This window comes from Arvicola amphibius, chromosome 2 (assembly GCF_903992535.2).
Source record: "Arvicola amphibius chromosome 2, mArvAmp1.2, whole genome shotgun sequence".
Classification (NCBI taxonomy): Eukaryota; Metazoa; Chordata; class Mammalia; order Rodentia; family Cricetidae; genus Arvicola; species Arvicola amphibius.
The window spans coordinates 21,388,125-21,404,077 of NC_052048.2; positions in this window are offsets into that span (position 1 = coordinate 21,388,125).

The window sequence follows — 15,953 nt, forward strand, 5'->3', positions numbered from 1 at the left end:
GTGAGGAAGGAGGAAGCTGGGAGGGGGAGGAGGAAGCTGGGAGGCAGAGGTGAGGGAGGAGGAAGCTGGGAAGCAAAGGTGAGGGAGAGGGAAGCTGGGAGGCAGAGGTGAGGGCACAGGGCCATGTTCTCAATGAGGGCTGACATCAGTTGTTCTAAGCGAGGGTGCATATGGGAAGGGGCAAAAGAGAAGGTTTTCAAACAGGCAGGAGGAGGGCTGCACTGGAGCGAGGACAGAGGGTACCAGTGCTGTAAAGGAGAGTTACTAGGCTCCCTGGAAGCTTCCTGCACTGGCCCTTCTGCCCCCTTCTCCCAGGAATGAATGGATGAGTCCCATTGATAACTAATGCCCCACCATCCTATCCTGGTGCCTTTGCCTCATGTGTCTTTGTTTTCCCTAATGAGATAGCAGGGGCAGAACAGGGAGAAGGGAGTGTAGCCATGGTATCACAGGGTCTCAGCTCCCAGCAAGGACTTGAATAGACAACCACTGGCATCTGAGTGTCATCAGCTTCCAGTTCCCAGGAGACAGGTGGACCATGCATACACATTTTATTTCTGCTCATAAGGGTTGGGAGCTGGACACACTGAACCACTGGGAGAATCTGTACCCAGGGGGTGGCGTCAGGCTGTTGTGGTACTCCTTGGGAATAAAGAAATCATCATGGTTTTTGAAACAGAGTGTCTTAGTTTCTGTTTCTGTGATTAAAATACCCCAATGAAAAGCAGTGTAGGGGAGATGGGTTTATTGTAGCTTACAGGTTCAGGTTAGAGTCTGTCATTGTGAGGAAGGTGGGGAAGTGAAGGCAGGAACTTCAGACAGCTGGTCACATCACATCCAGTCAGGAGCAGAAAGACATGAATTTGTGCATGTTCACTTGCTGGCTTACTGTGCTCAGCTCTATTTCTCTATTCTTCCATAGTACAGGACTCACTGACTAGAGGATGGTACTGCCCACAGTAGGCTGGTTCTTCCCACATAAAATAAGTCAACTAAACAATTTCAAACAGGTCAGTCCAAAGTAGACAATTTCTTTTCCGGTGATTCCAGGCTATGTCAAGTTGGCAATAATGATAACCATCGTGGGGTCTTGTTATATCCTAGTCTGACCTAGAATTCATAATCCTCCTGCTTCTACCTTTCTGATGCAGGCATCACAGATGTGCCTCACCATTTCCCTGTCAACCTCTGATGCTGAGTCATAAACAAGCATCTGAGTACCAAAGAGGCGAGTGCCCCCCAGATCCTGTTTCACCAAACTGCTGTCCTCTTTGGCTTCTGAAAGGCCAAGAATCCAAAACAACCTGATTCCCTGCCCTCCTAGAGGCACCAGGGCTCAAAGAGCTCTCATGCCCGAAGGGGCTGTCCTAAACTTCCATGACTCTTATGCTCGCATTGCTATAGCAGAGGACTGTGAAGACAATACCATAGCAGAGGTCAAGGCCCCAGGAAGTGATGGGGCCTTCTCAGAACCTTAGAGATGCTCACAGGTTGACTATGGCCTGTCCTAGAAGGGAACTCTGCCAAAAGCCCATGGGTTGAGGTGTGGCCTCTGTGGCCTGGTAGAGTCAGGTCTCTTCCCACTGTGTGCAGTCCTTACTGCCTGTTGGATGGGTATCGTAAAAGTAGATCTCACCAGGATACTTGGAGATCATATGGGCACTTGGAGGCTTGTTGATACGTAAGTAGTCAACTTATCCCAGCATCCCAGTATCCTAGCTCTCTAGGGTGGGAAGATGATATGGATTTCCCTCTGTATGGTATGAATATGTTTTATTACCTTTGTTTATTAAAGAAGTTATTTTGGCCAATGACTTAGTAGAGTAAAGCCAGGCAGGAAATCTGAACAGAGATATAGAGAGAAAGTGGGCGGAGTCAGAGAGACACCATATAGCTGCCGAAGGAAAAAGATGCCAGCCAGAACCTTACCAGTAGGCTGCAGCCTCAGGGTGAATCACAGATTAATAGAAATGGGCTAATTTAAGATGTAAGACTTAGCTAGAAATATGCATAAGCTATTGGCAAAACAGTGTTGTAATTAGTATAGTTTCTATGTGATTATTCACATCCAGGCAGCCGGGAAACAAACAAGCAGTCTCTGCCTACAGGGACAAGACTCAGGCTTGGGGCAACCAATGACCCCGATTTCCTAGGATAACGATGTTCCTTAGAAGACAGGGATTTTATCATCCACCATGATCAAGCCAGCTTTATCCCAGAAATGCAGGGATGGTTCAACATACAAAAATCTGTCAACGTTATCCACCATATAAACAAACTGAAAAATAAAAATCACATGATCATCTCATTAGATGTTGAAAAAGCTTTCGACAAAATACAACATCCCTCATGATAGAGGTCTTGGAGACAGCAGGGATACAAGGAACATACCTAAACATAATAAAGGCAATATATAGCAAGCCAACAGCCAAAAATCAAACTAAATGGAGAGAAACTCACAGCAATCCCACTGAAATCAGGAACAAGACAAGGTTGTCCACTCTCTCCATATCTATTCAATGTAGTACTTGTTCTAGTTAGAGCAATAAAACACCAAAAGAAGATCAAGGTGATACAAATCGGAAAAGAAGAAGTCAAACTTTCACTATTTGCTGATGATATGATATTTACATAAGTGACCCCAAAAATTCTACCAAGGAACTTCTACAACTCAGAAACACTTTCAGTAATATAGCAGGATACAAAATTAACTCAAAAAGAATCAGTAGCCATCTTGTACACAGATGATAAATGTGCTGAGAAAGAAATCAGAAAAACATCACCCTTCACAATAGCCACAAATAGCATAAAATATCTCAGAGTAACTCTAATCAAACAAGTAGAAGACCTGCAAGACAAGAACTTTAAATCTTTGAAAAAAGAAATTGAAGAAAACACCAGAAAGTGGAAAGATCTCCCATGATTTTGGGTAGGTAGAATTAACATAGTAAAAATGACAGTCTTACCAAAAGCAACCTACAGATTCAATGCAATGCCATCAAAATCCCAGCAAAATTCTTCACAGACCTCGAAAGAATGGTACTCAACTTCATATGGAAAAGCAAAAAACCCAGGATAGCCAAAACAATCCTGTACAATAAAAGAACTTCTGAAGGCATCACAATACCTGACTTCAAACTCTACTACAGAGCTACAGTACTGAAAACAGCCTGATATTGGCATAAAAACAGACAGGAGGAACAATGGAACCGAGTTGAAGACCCAGATATTAATCCACACACTTTCAAAACCTGATTTTTGACAAAGAAGCAAAAAAAAAATCAAATGGAAAAAAAGAAAACATATTTAACAAATGGTGCAGGTATAAATGGATATCAACATGCAGAAGAATGAAAATAGATCCATATCTATCACCATGTACAAAACTCAAGTCCAATTGGACCTCAACATAAAGCCAGCCACACTGAACCTCATAGAAGAGAAAGTGGGAAATACAGCTGAACACATTGGTACAGGAGACAACTTCCTAAATATAACTCCAGCAGCACAGACACTGAGAGAAACAATTAATAAATGGGACATCATGAGACTGAGAAGCTTCTGTAAAGCAAAGTACACAGTCAACAAGACAAAACAACAGCCTACAGAATGGGAAAAGATCTTCACCAACCCCACATCAGACAGAGGTCTGATCTCCAAAATATACAAAGAACTCAAGAAATTGGTCATAAAAAAAAAAAAAAAAAAACCACCTCCACCAACAAAAAAACCCCACAATCCAATAAAAAAATGGGGCACAAACATAAACAGAGAACTCTCAACAGAGGAACCTAAAATGGCTGAAAGACACTTAATGCAATGTTTAACATCCTTAGTCATCAGAGAAATGCAAATCAAAACAACTCTGAGATTCCAATCTTACACCTGTAAGAATGGCCAACATCAAAAACACTGATGACAACTTATGCTGGAGAGGTTGTGGGGTAAAGAAGGGAACACCCCTGCTTTGGTGGTGGGAGTGCAAGCTGGTACAGCCCCTTTGGATATCAATATGGCAATTTCTCAGAAAATTAGGAAACAACCTACCTCAAGACCCAGCAATACTACTTTTGGGTATATATCTAAAGGATGCTCAATTGTGCCACGAGGACATGTGCTCAACTATGTTCATAGCATCATTGTCATAGCCAGAACCTAGAAATAACCTAAATGTCCCTCGACTGAAAAATGGATAAGGAAAATGTGGTACATTTACACAATGGAGTACTACACAGCAGAAAAAAATGACATCTTGAAATTTGCAGGCAAACGGATGGATCTAGAAAACATCATATTGAGTGAGGTAACCCATATCCAGAAAGACAATTATCATATGTACTCACTCATAAGTGGTTTTTAAACATAAAGCAAAGAAAACCAGCCTACAAATCACAATCTCAGAGAACCTAGACAACAAAGAGCACCCTAAGAGAGACATACATGGATCTAATCTACATGGGAAGTAGAAATAGACAAGATCTCTTGAGTAAATTGGGAGCATGGGGACCATGGGAGAGGGTTGAAGGGGAGGGGAGAGGCAGGGAGGGGACCAGAGAAAAATGTGGAGCTCAATAAAATAAATTAAAAAAAGAAGAAGACAGGGCTTTTGAGGCCTGGACCAGGAAGGAATGACATCATTGTGCTTCAAGATGCTGCTGATCTCAGGATCTCCCCTTGACTCAGTCCTGGCAGCCATGTCTAGGGACAGTCAGGCATCACCCAGGTGATGGTGGGAATCACGCAGTGTGGGCACATCCTCCCATGCAACACACATTTAAGACAGTTTCCACTGAAACACTGAGCCCTGGGAGCAGTGGCTTCAGGCACCATTCCTGGGTCAGAGTGTTGATGGAGGAACAAAGCTGGATTCAGAGGTTGCTGAGGTCACAGGCACGCCACAGGCCATCTCAGAAAAGCAAGAGCAGATGCCTGGGTGGTGATGTCATGTTCTGGACCTTTCCTGAGGACTGAATGTATAATGTCACCAGCTGTGAGGCTTGGGGACTCCAGTCTCTCTGCTGCAAGCCCCACCTTCTATGTCTAGGATACAGTCTCAGAGGGTTCAGAAGAGGAGAGGACTTAGAAGGAGCCCAGATGGGGCCCGCTGTCCTGGCGAACCAGGTATGGTTCTGGCAAGGCCGAGAAGCTAGGAGTACAGGGCTCTCAGTGATTCCAGAGCTGGGAGCTGGAGGGGCAGCAGGAAGCGTCCACAAGGGTCTCTCTCTCTCTCTCTCTCTCTCTCTCTCTCTCTCTCTCTCTCTCTCTCTTCTCTCTCTCTCTTTCTCTTCTTTCTCTCTCTCTCTCTCTCTCTCTTCTCTCTCTCTCTCTCTCTCTCTCTCTCTCTCCTCTTTCTCTCTCTCTGTGTGTTTGTGTGTGTGTGTGTTTGTGTATGTGTGTGTGTGTGCTTGTGTGTAGATCAGAGGACAACTTTAGGTATAGATATTCACTTTCCACCTTTTTTGAGACAAGGGCACTGATTCACAGCTGCTGGCCCTTGAACTTCTAGCAATCCTCCTGCCTCTGCCTCCCAATTGTCAGTGTGACCATGACAAGATTACGGGCCCAGATCCTACACTCTGTGTTTTCTTACATCGTGGGTTCTGAACTCAGGTCACCAGGCTTTCATGGCAAGCCCTTTAGCTACTGAGCTTCTTTGAGAACTGAAGCCAAGCCTGGGTGGCGGGAGAAGCCAGAGGTCATGCTGCCACTTTGTAGTCTACAGAAGGCGTCCACTCCTGATGGGCGTTCTGACTGAGGGTTGGAGAGGGAGGCAAAGCTGAGGGCCCCTGTGTGCCCCTAATTTGCCATTCAGTCCCCTGGTGGGATATTGAGGGTGAGCCCTGGCATGGCAGTGTGTCTTGACCTGCCCCCTGTAGCTCTAATTTTGCTTTCTTGAAGATTCCTTCAGATTGGTGGTCTCCAGTGAGAGCTAAGAACATGGTGTCTGTCCTGGGTACACACTGTAGTTGGTTCTGTAGGAGGCACCATGCCGTGTATTACAAAGGAACCAGCTGTGTTCACAGAATCTGCTGGAGGGAGCCACATCCTTGTCCCTGGCTGCCTGAGCTGGAGGTTTGGAATCCTGTGGTTGTGAGCCCCACTGCAGGGTATGTGTGGAGTCTCTGGGGAGGCACCATTTTGTCAGTATGTTGGGGTCAGCTACTGCACACACGTGGATGGATGTGGGTCACTGTCTGGATCAAACTCAGGGTTGATGGCTAACTAGAGAGTCCCAGGGATGGTGCTGTAGACAGGGCTTGAGTTAAGGTCCTGGCAGGAAGAATCCCTAGCCTTTCTGTCCTGAGCAAAGTTTTCATAAGTACAGGATTGGCCTTTATTTTTTCTTTCTATTTTTGGCCTCATTTGCAGCATCAGCATGCATTCTATGCAGTAGTCCACCCTCTGCCATGTCTTTAGCTATGTGCTCCCATCAGGTTCCACATGCAACACACACACACACACACACACACACACACACACACACACACACACATACACACGAGTTTTCTCAGGTTCTGTTTGCTGTTATCTTCTGCTAAGTGGTCTGACTTTTTTCCCCTTGTAAAAATTGCAGTCTGATCTTCGAATCGGGAGCGTCCCATACACATGACGAGACTGGTGTGTAAACAAACACAGCAGCGGCACTGATCATCGGGTGTGAACACCAGTTGTCACCCAGCACTGTGATCCTTGGCAAATCAAATGACCTCCAGGCCTCAGCTTCCTGCCTTGCACATTGGAGGTGATGCTGGGCCAATTCTGTCTCCTTTGGGCTGGAGAATTTGCAAGAATTTTATGTCCTGAAATGTTCAAAGGACCATTTATTCCAGAGCTCAGTAACCTTCCTCAGTGAAGGACAGTGGAAAGTGGGTGGTGTGTCAACTTCGTTTGCTGTGACAAAATGCCAGAGAAGCCAACTGAAAGGAGGAAGAGCTTAATTTAGCTCATGGTTTCAGAGGTTTCCAGGCACAGGCGCTGCAAGGTTGGTTGTAGCCTGGGCAACCCGCAGTCAGGACTCCAGCAGCGGTACCTCCACGGCCTTGGCCATCACAGTGGGCATGAGCTCGTCCAGTTCAGGTGGTAATAGCTGTCTTTGTGTTTATGCCACCTTCCCCAACCCCTGTGACTTCAGGATGGCAGGCTTAAGGAGACCTGGGTTCTAGCTCAATCTTGGGTCCAACTTTCTCTGTGATGCCAAGCTGCAGTTTTTCTGTGCATTGAACTGCAAGGATGATCTCCCTGACTCAGTCAGGTGAGGTGTCCTTCTCAAGTCCCTTGTCCACACGGTCATCTCAGAGCATTTCTGCATCCTAGATGGAGGTTCCCAGCAACAGTCATGGCTGTCACAGTACCACAGTGGTTGCTACTCTGAGTACTTCATAAGTATATCTCTTTAAGACTCACAGATAGCCCACAAGATGGGCCTCGGAACTACCTCCTGCCACAGAGGCAGACAGGGCCACAAAAGCCACACAGTAAGCTAAGGGTGGTCAGGCAGTCTTATCAGGTGACATGTTCCTGAGTGCCCACACAACATCCCTGCTTATACCTATTGTGTCTGGGACAATGCCAGCTGATACCTATTGTCTGCTATTGTAATTATTAAGAATGTTCTGTGGACGGGTGATGCTAACTGCAGGCTCATCACCACTATGGCAGGCCATCTGTCTGCAATCTTCTTTACTCTCCAAACCTCTGTATCTTCCCGTTCCATCCTTCCCGCCTCAGTGGGTTTCCCCAACTGTGTATTGCTCTGAAATCCATGGTCAGCAAGCACCTTTAGTGAACCCCAAGTTGCAACCCTCAAGGCTAGTCGTAGTTGAAACTGGAACTCAGTTCTGAATCCTCAGCACTGAGCAGGGTGCAGGATGTGTAGGCATCAATTGGTGTTGAAGGAAAGTTGGAACCATTGGGCAGATCCACTGAGGAAGATCATGGAAGGGAGAGAAGAGCATTTTGTACCTGGCTTCTGTGACCCATGCCTGTGTTGTGCACAATGAGAGTTCCTGCGCAGATGGCTTTGTGCAGCAAGGACTTCCTGGGACAGCCTTACCCAGGTCAGCTCTGGGGACTCCTGCCTTCTCCTTGGGTATTCTCTGCCCTTTCCACAACATTCTCTTTCTCCTCACAGTTTTATCCTCAGATGAGAAATTCAGACTTATGCCCGCCACACATCAAAGCAGACAGCCCTTTTAAACTAATCCTGACAAGACTCCCTGGGAACAGGGCATTTCCCATCCCACAAATGGGAAACATCCTAAGAAAGAACAGCGCTTCCTAATGAGTCAGACCATGGAGGAACCATGGCCAGAGCAAGGCGGCTGACAGACCTTGAAAATGGGTGTACAGTCATCCCCCTGCCTCAGTTTCTGAACCCTCTCTATCTGGCCTTTGTTATAGTCCTTAAGCTGTATCCATAGCTGAAGCTAGGGAAACCTAGGACCTCGAAGGCTTTATCATCAGGGGCACTCAATATGGATTACACCAAGGGCTCCCTATCTGTCTTCCACCCCCTCCTCATCCTTTCTTCCCCTTCTGTATCCTAAGGTTAGAGATATACTGTGCTCATGGAACCTAAACAATTCAGGATGTCCATAAATGCCAAATCCAGGGGAAGTAGGTCATCCTACCTTCAGCTCCGGGGTGTAGGGTTTCTTTATAACCTAGGGAACTAAGGGCCTGAGAAGCCACACAGACTGCCTGGCCAAGGGCCTTCCTGTTTCAGGTACAGGACAGCAGCTTCCCAGGCTGAGGATCTCAGTGAGTGAGGTTGGGCCACAGCTTCTGTTTTATATGGTAGATCCAGTATCAAGTCTAGATGAAACAGCAGCCTCTCAGGTTTGAGGACTCAGACTTGTAGGAGAGAACTCGGGTCTTGAATCTGGGAACTCAGAAACCCTTCTTACAAGCCCCTCAGACTAGAATGAGGTTTCAGGTGACCCAATTAGGATAAGTTTGATGGCTACAGGAAGACCCAAGAGTGTGGGGTGTCAGATTCATCAAGGGAGTGAGACAGATCCCACAGTCCCATCATCCAATTCTGGGAAGAGACAGCCCCATCATGGCTCATGTGCATGGCTTCTCATGGAATGGTGCAGTGTGTGCCCCATCCATCTGTAAAGTTAACAAGCTGCCCACCTTCCTTCAGTGTCTCACTTCCAATTAGCCAGCATTGCTCTGTACTCCCCATCATTTCCTGCTGAACACAGGCGCCCTCCTTCTAACTTTTTCACTGGAAGCTGCCAAGCAGAGGCTGGACAATGTAATACATCATGGTGAAAGGAGTCCAAGACTTGGGCTGCGCAATCTCAAGAAAGATAGGAAACAGCTGGGGTTGCTATATTTGACAAAACAAACAAACAACAGCAACAAAGTGAAAATAGACCACAGATTCCTTCCAGATGGGGCTGGTAAATGGCTGTCTTTCTTCCAGAGGTGGGTGGTGGCATCAAACTTACTCATGTTGAAGTCACAAGATGGCCTAGGCTTCCCATGGTCTAGAAGTTGCTCTCCCCTTCTCCCATTATGAAGGGTGTACGGTTGCCCAACCACAGCGCCCTAGATCAAAGATCTGGAGATGAAGAGAGTGGATGTACGTTGTGATCTGAATCTTTAATGTCCAACAGAGGCTCACATTTTGAATGCTTGGTCCCAACCTGGTGGCTCTGTTTTGGGTAGCTGTCTAACCTTTAGGAAATAGACTAGCTGAGGAGGTAGGTCACTAGGGACAGGTCCTTGAAATTTGTCTTCTTGGCATGTTATTTCTGGTCTGCTATAATGTGAACAGCATCTGCCACTTGCCCCTGCAACCGTGTGAGGAGACATCATGACCAAGGCAACTCTTAGAAAGAAAAACATTTAATTGGAGCTGGTTTACAGTTCAGAGTTTAGTTCATTGTCATCATGGTGGCATGCAGGCAGACATGGTGCTAGAGGAGTAACTGATTATGATTGGCAGGTCATAGAAGAGAGTGCCACTGGGTCTGGCTTGGGCTTCTGAAATCTCAAAGTCCACCCTCAGTGACACTTGTTCTCCCTCAAGGCCACATCTCCTAATAGTGTCACTTCCTATGGGCCTAAGGGGAGTCATTTTCATTCAAAACACCATACCTCCCTAAGTTGTTTCTCTCAGTTCTTCATATTTGGATGCAAAAGTAAAACTTATAAAACATACTCCATGTGCTCTATGCCCATGTTCTTCATGACCTTTCTTCCTAAGAGCTGGAACACACATACCCCTGAAATCAAGCTTTAACTGCTCAGACAAAGGTAGGAGAGGAGAGCACAGTGGCTCTCAAATTTGGGGTCATTTTAGAGTTGTCTGGGTGGCTGCAGAAACCCTGGGAGAGCTGGACATGTGGCTCTACCCCCGTGTGGTAGTTTGAGACAAAATGGCCCCAGAGTGAGTGTCACTATTAGGAGGTCTTACTAGAGGAAGTGCATCACTGTGGAGGCCATCTTTGATGGTTTATAGGTCCTCGAGCCACGCCCAGTTTTTCAGACCACTTCCTATTGCCTGTAAGTCAAGACATAGGGTACTCTGCTACTTCTCCAACACCGTGTCTGCCTGCACGCTGCCATACTCCCAACATGCTCTCCATCATGATGATAATGGGCTAAACTCCTAAACTTTAAGCAAGCACCTCAATTAAATGTTTTCCTTTGTAATAGTTGCCTTGGTCGTGGTGTCTCTTCACAACAATAGAAATCCTAACTAAGACATCCCAGAACTGTAAAAACCACACAATTGCCACCACTACACCTGGAGTTGGACCCTCCCCTGGAAAGCTCATTCAGAAAGTCTAGAAAGGGGCAATGAACATTTGTGTCTAGTTGATGCTAGTATAGCTGGTCTGGGCACACACAATGCCCTTTGTATGACAGGGAAAGAGACGAGACCATATGATCCTGTATCTGGAATGACCAGGTGCAGTGGGATTCCCTCCCCATCCTAGACTGATACATGGGAGAAAATTCTTTGTGTTTCAAGCTATTGCCCTGCTGAATTCTGGTTCAGAAGCTCAGCACTTTTTTTTCCCTCACTGGATTACATCTCTGGGTGTCAGTCTTCTCTGGTTAATATCTCTCTCACAAAGAAGAAACGAAATTCTACTGTAGCTCTGCTTCTAGATGCAAGGAACTCAACCTCCATTAGAAACAGTGATGACAATAGGGTGAGTTCAAGTATAAGGCTCCAAGTTGGATCTACTCATAGTGCTCCCTGCATCTCAAGTCTCCTGTGTGCTCCCAGGCCTGCTTCCCTCTAGTGTTTGATGAAGTAGTCCTGTTGCTATGACAAAACATTGGACAAAAGGAACTTACAAAGGAAGGGTAATTTTGGTTTGAATTTCAAAGGGTAGACTCTATCATGGTGGGAAAGACGTGGTGGCAGCAGTGTGAGGTGGTTGGTCACAGTATAACCATAATCATGAGGCAGAGAGAGAGAGAGAGAGAGAGAGAGAGAGAGAGAGAGAGAGAGAGAGAGAGAGAGAGGGAGAGGGAGAGGGAGAGGGAGAGGGAGAGGGAGAGAGGGAGAGAGAGAGAAAGAGAGAGAGACTCGTGTTCAACTGGCTTCCTCCTCCTTTCCTCTTTCATCTTTATTCAGTCTAGGGTTTCAGCCCATTGGATGCTGTTGTCCACATTCAGGGTGCATCTCCCCTCACCAGTTAAGCCTCTCTGGAAGCACCCTCAAAGACACACCCAGATATGTGTCTCCTAGGTAATTATAAACCCAGCCATACAGACAATGAAGATTAAGCCTCCTTCACCCCTGAGGTCAGAGGTCATTCCCTCATCTAGACACGCTGAACTCACTGCTGTCTGATGGTCACCACTCTGTGACTCCCAGAGTCACTTCTAATAGCCATGGAAAAGGATTTTCAGTCTTTGAAGAAAGTAAGACCCAGACACACCTCATTCCCCAACCCTCTCTTTCTTATGTGCTGGGAATGGAACCCAGAGCTTCACGAGTTCTGGACTTGCTCTTTAAGCCACTGAGCCACAACCCTGACCACACCTTCTTCTGAAATACTCTCCATGGTGACCACTGATATGGCCTGTGTTGGCTTAAATAAGAATGACCCCATAGGAACATATATTAGAATGCTTAGTCAGCAGAGAGTGGCTATTTGGGAAAAATTAGAAGGATTAGGAGGTGTGGCCTTGTTGAAGTAGGTGTGGCTTTGTTGGAGGAAATATGTCCCTGGGGGCAGGCTGAGAGGTTTCAAAAGCCAGTGCCAGCAGACCCAGGACTGCTGGCTGCCTGCTCCCTTCACATCAAGATATGCAGGTCTCAGACACTGCTCCAGTGGCCTGTCTATGTGCGACCATGCTTTCTGCTGTGATGATAATGGGCTAAGCCTCTGAAGCTATAAGCCAGCCCCCAGTTAAATGCTTTTTTTTAATAAGGGTCGCCTTGGCCAAGGTGTCAGTTCCTAGCAATAGAACAGTGGCTAAGAATCTGCCTCACCGGTTTCATGATCCTGTTTTCTCTATCTCCATTGATCCTTAATTGCCATGGTTTGAAGATGGCCCAATGCTCGTTCATTAGAAGCTTAATGCTCAGTAGGACAGAGAAGGACCAGACAAGAGCCTGTTAATGGTGTTCTCACAGGGTGGGCTAATTTTCTCCTGTGGCTTTGTTATGAAACAAAACTGGGGCTTCCTCTGAATCACTTGATCATCTCCTATTACCCTCTGTCTGCGGCTTGAGAGGACGTAGCATAAAGACCACCTCCAGAAGCCATCACCTCACTCTTGAACTTTCTACCTTCCAGAATCACGGCTAAATATGTTTCTGTTCAGGGAAATTTAGGAACAGCTCTCAGAGCCTGCTGAAACCCAAGTTCACCCAGGGCCACAATCCATTTATGATAGCCATTCATTTCTCCTGCCACCCCTCTATCCCTTAGACGTCCTCTCAAAGGGACCCTCTCAAAGGGACCCTCCACCTGCCTGTTCCTTGTTCATCCCTCATCCTCAGTCCCGTCTCAGAGCCTCGCTTTGCATCCTCCTCAGTGAGCATCTTGGGGATCTGTCCATTCCATTCCTTTCACGGCCCTGCCTCAGGCCTCTCCTTGCTTAGCACGGGGAAGTTATTTTTATATCCATTTCCCCCGAGATTAGATAATTAGCCTATTAATTCACCAAATGTCTAAGGTCCCCATATGTGTATACATGTGGTAGGTAGTAGAGATTGAAAAGAATTAATAAGGCAGTCTCTGACCTCCAAATGCTCAGAGCTGGGGCAACAGGCAGAGTCATAGCACTGCAGTGGAGTGTGTGAAGTTCAAGGCAAAGATGTACTTGCAAGGCGCTGAAGAGGGAGCTTTGGCAATGGTTTATGGGAGAAGGGGCTGGACAAGAATGCATACCAGGATCAAGGCTTTGACCTAGATTTTATAAGCAATAAGGATCTGTCTCCTCTGGTCCAGGGGTAGGAATTACAGTCACCACTTAGGAGGTTAAGTTAAACAAACCCACGTGGCCCTCAGAGTCAGGTGGAAGGAGCACTCATTTAAATGAGTTCTGAAAATACAGTTACCTGAAGGGACCATCAGGCATATATTAACTGACATCCTGTGGCTCTGCTGTACGTAGTGGAGAGCCCACCAGTGGCTGTACAGCCAAGCCTAGAGTAACCACATCAGTCCCTAGCAACTGTTCCAGGCTGGCATGTGTAGATCCAGCCAGGGAAGTGGAGGAAACTTAGGATGAGAAGCCAAACCCTGACCCCCACCCAGAGAAACTGCTGCATAGCAGACTGAATTTTCACATTCCAAGCCTCAATCATACTTCAGAAAGCTCAGGGGCCTTGCCGTAGAGTGAGCACTCTTAACAAACCCAGCCTAATTATAGTGACAATAGAGCTTATGCTTCCCCCCGCCCCATTCAGAGACATGCCTGTATTATAATTTCCCTGATTGTCTCCACTGGAAGGAGCTAGATGTCACTGGAGGAAAAGCTACTCCTTTCTTAGTCTAGGCTGTGCAGGGTTCAAGGCCCCATACCTGCAGGAGCTGCTTGCTTCTTTCTTTGGGTGACGTTTGGGATGTGTGTGCTGTTGGACCCCAGGAGAGTGAAGGGGCTGAGGGAAGTCCTCACTTCATGGGATTACCAAAGAAAGGGATTCCTTGTGGGACCGCTTGGAAGTCCACTGAGCTCTCAGCGGGATGGGGTGGGCAGGCAGAAGCTCAGGTATCAGGGCTTCCTTCTGCTCTGTACTGGCTGACAAGTGAATGGGATGCTGTCCCTTTCTGTGCCTCAGTTTCTTTACCTGTACACGACAAAGTTGGTGTTCTGGGAGTGTATTCTTTAAATAACGTTTTCAGTAGACTTCAAATATAAAATCGTAAGTCAGGTGGAGCTCTGCTGGTGGAAGAGGGGTGTTGAGTGCCTCTCCAAGTTACACTCGTTACTGTCTCCTCCTCTCCCACTTACCCCAAAGCTGAGACCACAGCACAACCTCAGCTATAGGACTCCGAGATCTTGCCTTTTAATTCCTTAATGAATATTATAATTGTACAGTTGTCCAAGGTTAAAACTACCCCAGGAGCAGCACAAACTGAAGGGGACCGTGAGGTCACCTGCGAAGCCTTCCATGTTGCAAATGGTACAGCTGCTGCTGCTTTCTCTGGGTCCCAGCCACACCCACCTTGCCTATTTTCATGGTGATAAAATCCACACAATATTAAATTTACCGCAGTGACAACTTTAACGCATGCAATCCAGTGGCGTTAAATACATTCATAATGTGTAACTCTCACCTTCTTACATTTCTAGAACGTTCTAGTCACCTATGATGGAAACCCCATACCCTGAAGTACTCCCTCTTCTTCCCCACCCACAATCTTTGGAGTTCTCTGTTCCTGTCGTGATCTTCTTAGTTTGACTATTTCCTATCCACAATGTTCCATGTCCCATGGTTCAAATTGCACCTTGCTTCTCTTACTGTAAAATTTTCAGGACACTTCTGAACAGCGACCCCTGTGCTCAGCCCTCAGTTCGGACCCCAGCAACAGCAGGTTAGTGATGGATGCTGGCCCAATTCCCTTTCCCAAATGCAGCTCCTGAATGAACCACACTGTTGCCACAGCTTCTGGACCCTGTCCTCAGCTGAGGGCGCTGAGTGGATTGACTCTTAGGACCTCAAGCTCTGAGTCCATGTAACCACAGCCATTGGGCACCGTTTCAGTTGTTTCTGGGCTATTCTTTCAAGTGTAGTTTGCACCAAAGCATCAGAGGTGAGGTGTTCCTGTTGTCTGGCTAAACCCTGCAGCAGGTGTTAACACCTCTTAGAAATTTACCAGACTCAATTCCCCCAGTTTCAGCACAGTAAGAAGGGGCCCCAGTTTCTACATTCTGTGCACTATGGGGAGGAGGGAGGGCTGCCCCTCAGGCTTTCATTATGTGTAGGCTATTCCCTGCTTAAGGTACCCTTATAACTGCTGGCTGTGAATTAGATGGCACACACTCCCTTCTGGGTGATGGGAATTGGACCAAGTGTCCCAACAATACAGAAACTCATTTTTCTTCCCAGACAGGGGGTTTGTAAAATTTTTCATTTGCTTTCCAAATAGTGTCTGTATTATGTCTTGAATAAAGCACTATGGCTTTGTGGTGAACCTCAAGACCATTCCTTCCTAAGAGCTGTGTGTGTGTGTGTGTGTGTGTGTGTGTGTGTGTGTGTGTGAAATGTCATTACTGATTTTCTGGGTTCTGAGAAATTCCGTAGGGCCAAAGGTTGGAAGGCTCCCTGACCTGAAGTTAGGGGCCACTGACACTCTTCTCCTTTTAGGGACATAGACAAACCTGCCCATTCCAAAGAGAAGAGCAATGCTTCAGGGACAGGAGCAGAGATGCTGCCAGAGGCAGGGTTGCCTGTGCAGTCAGGGATCCCAGGAGTCCAGCTTCCTGATTCAGTTTTCTCCCCAGAACACAGATTTATTGGCCTG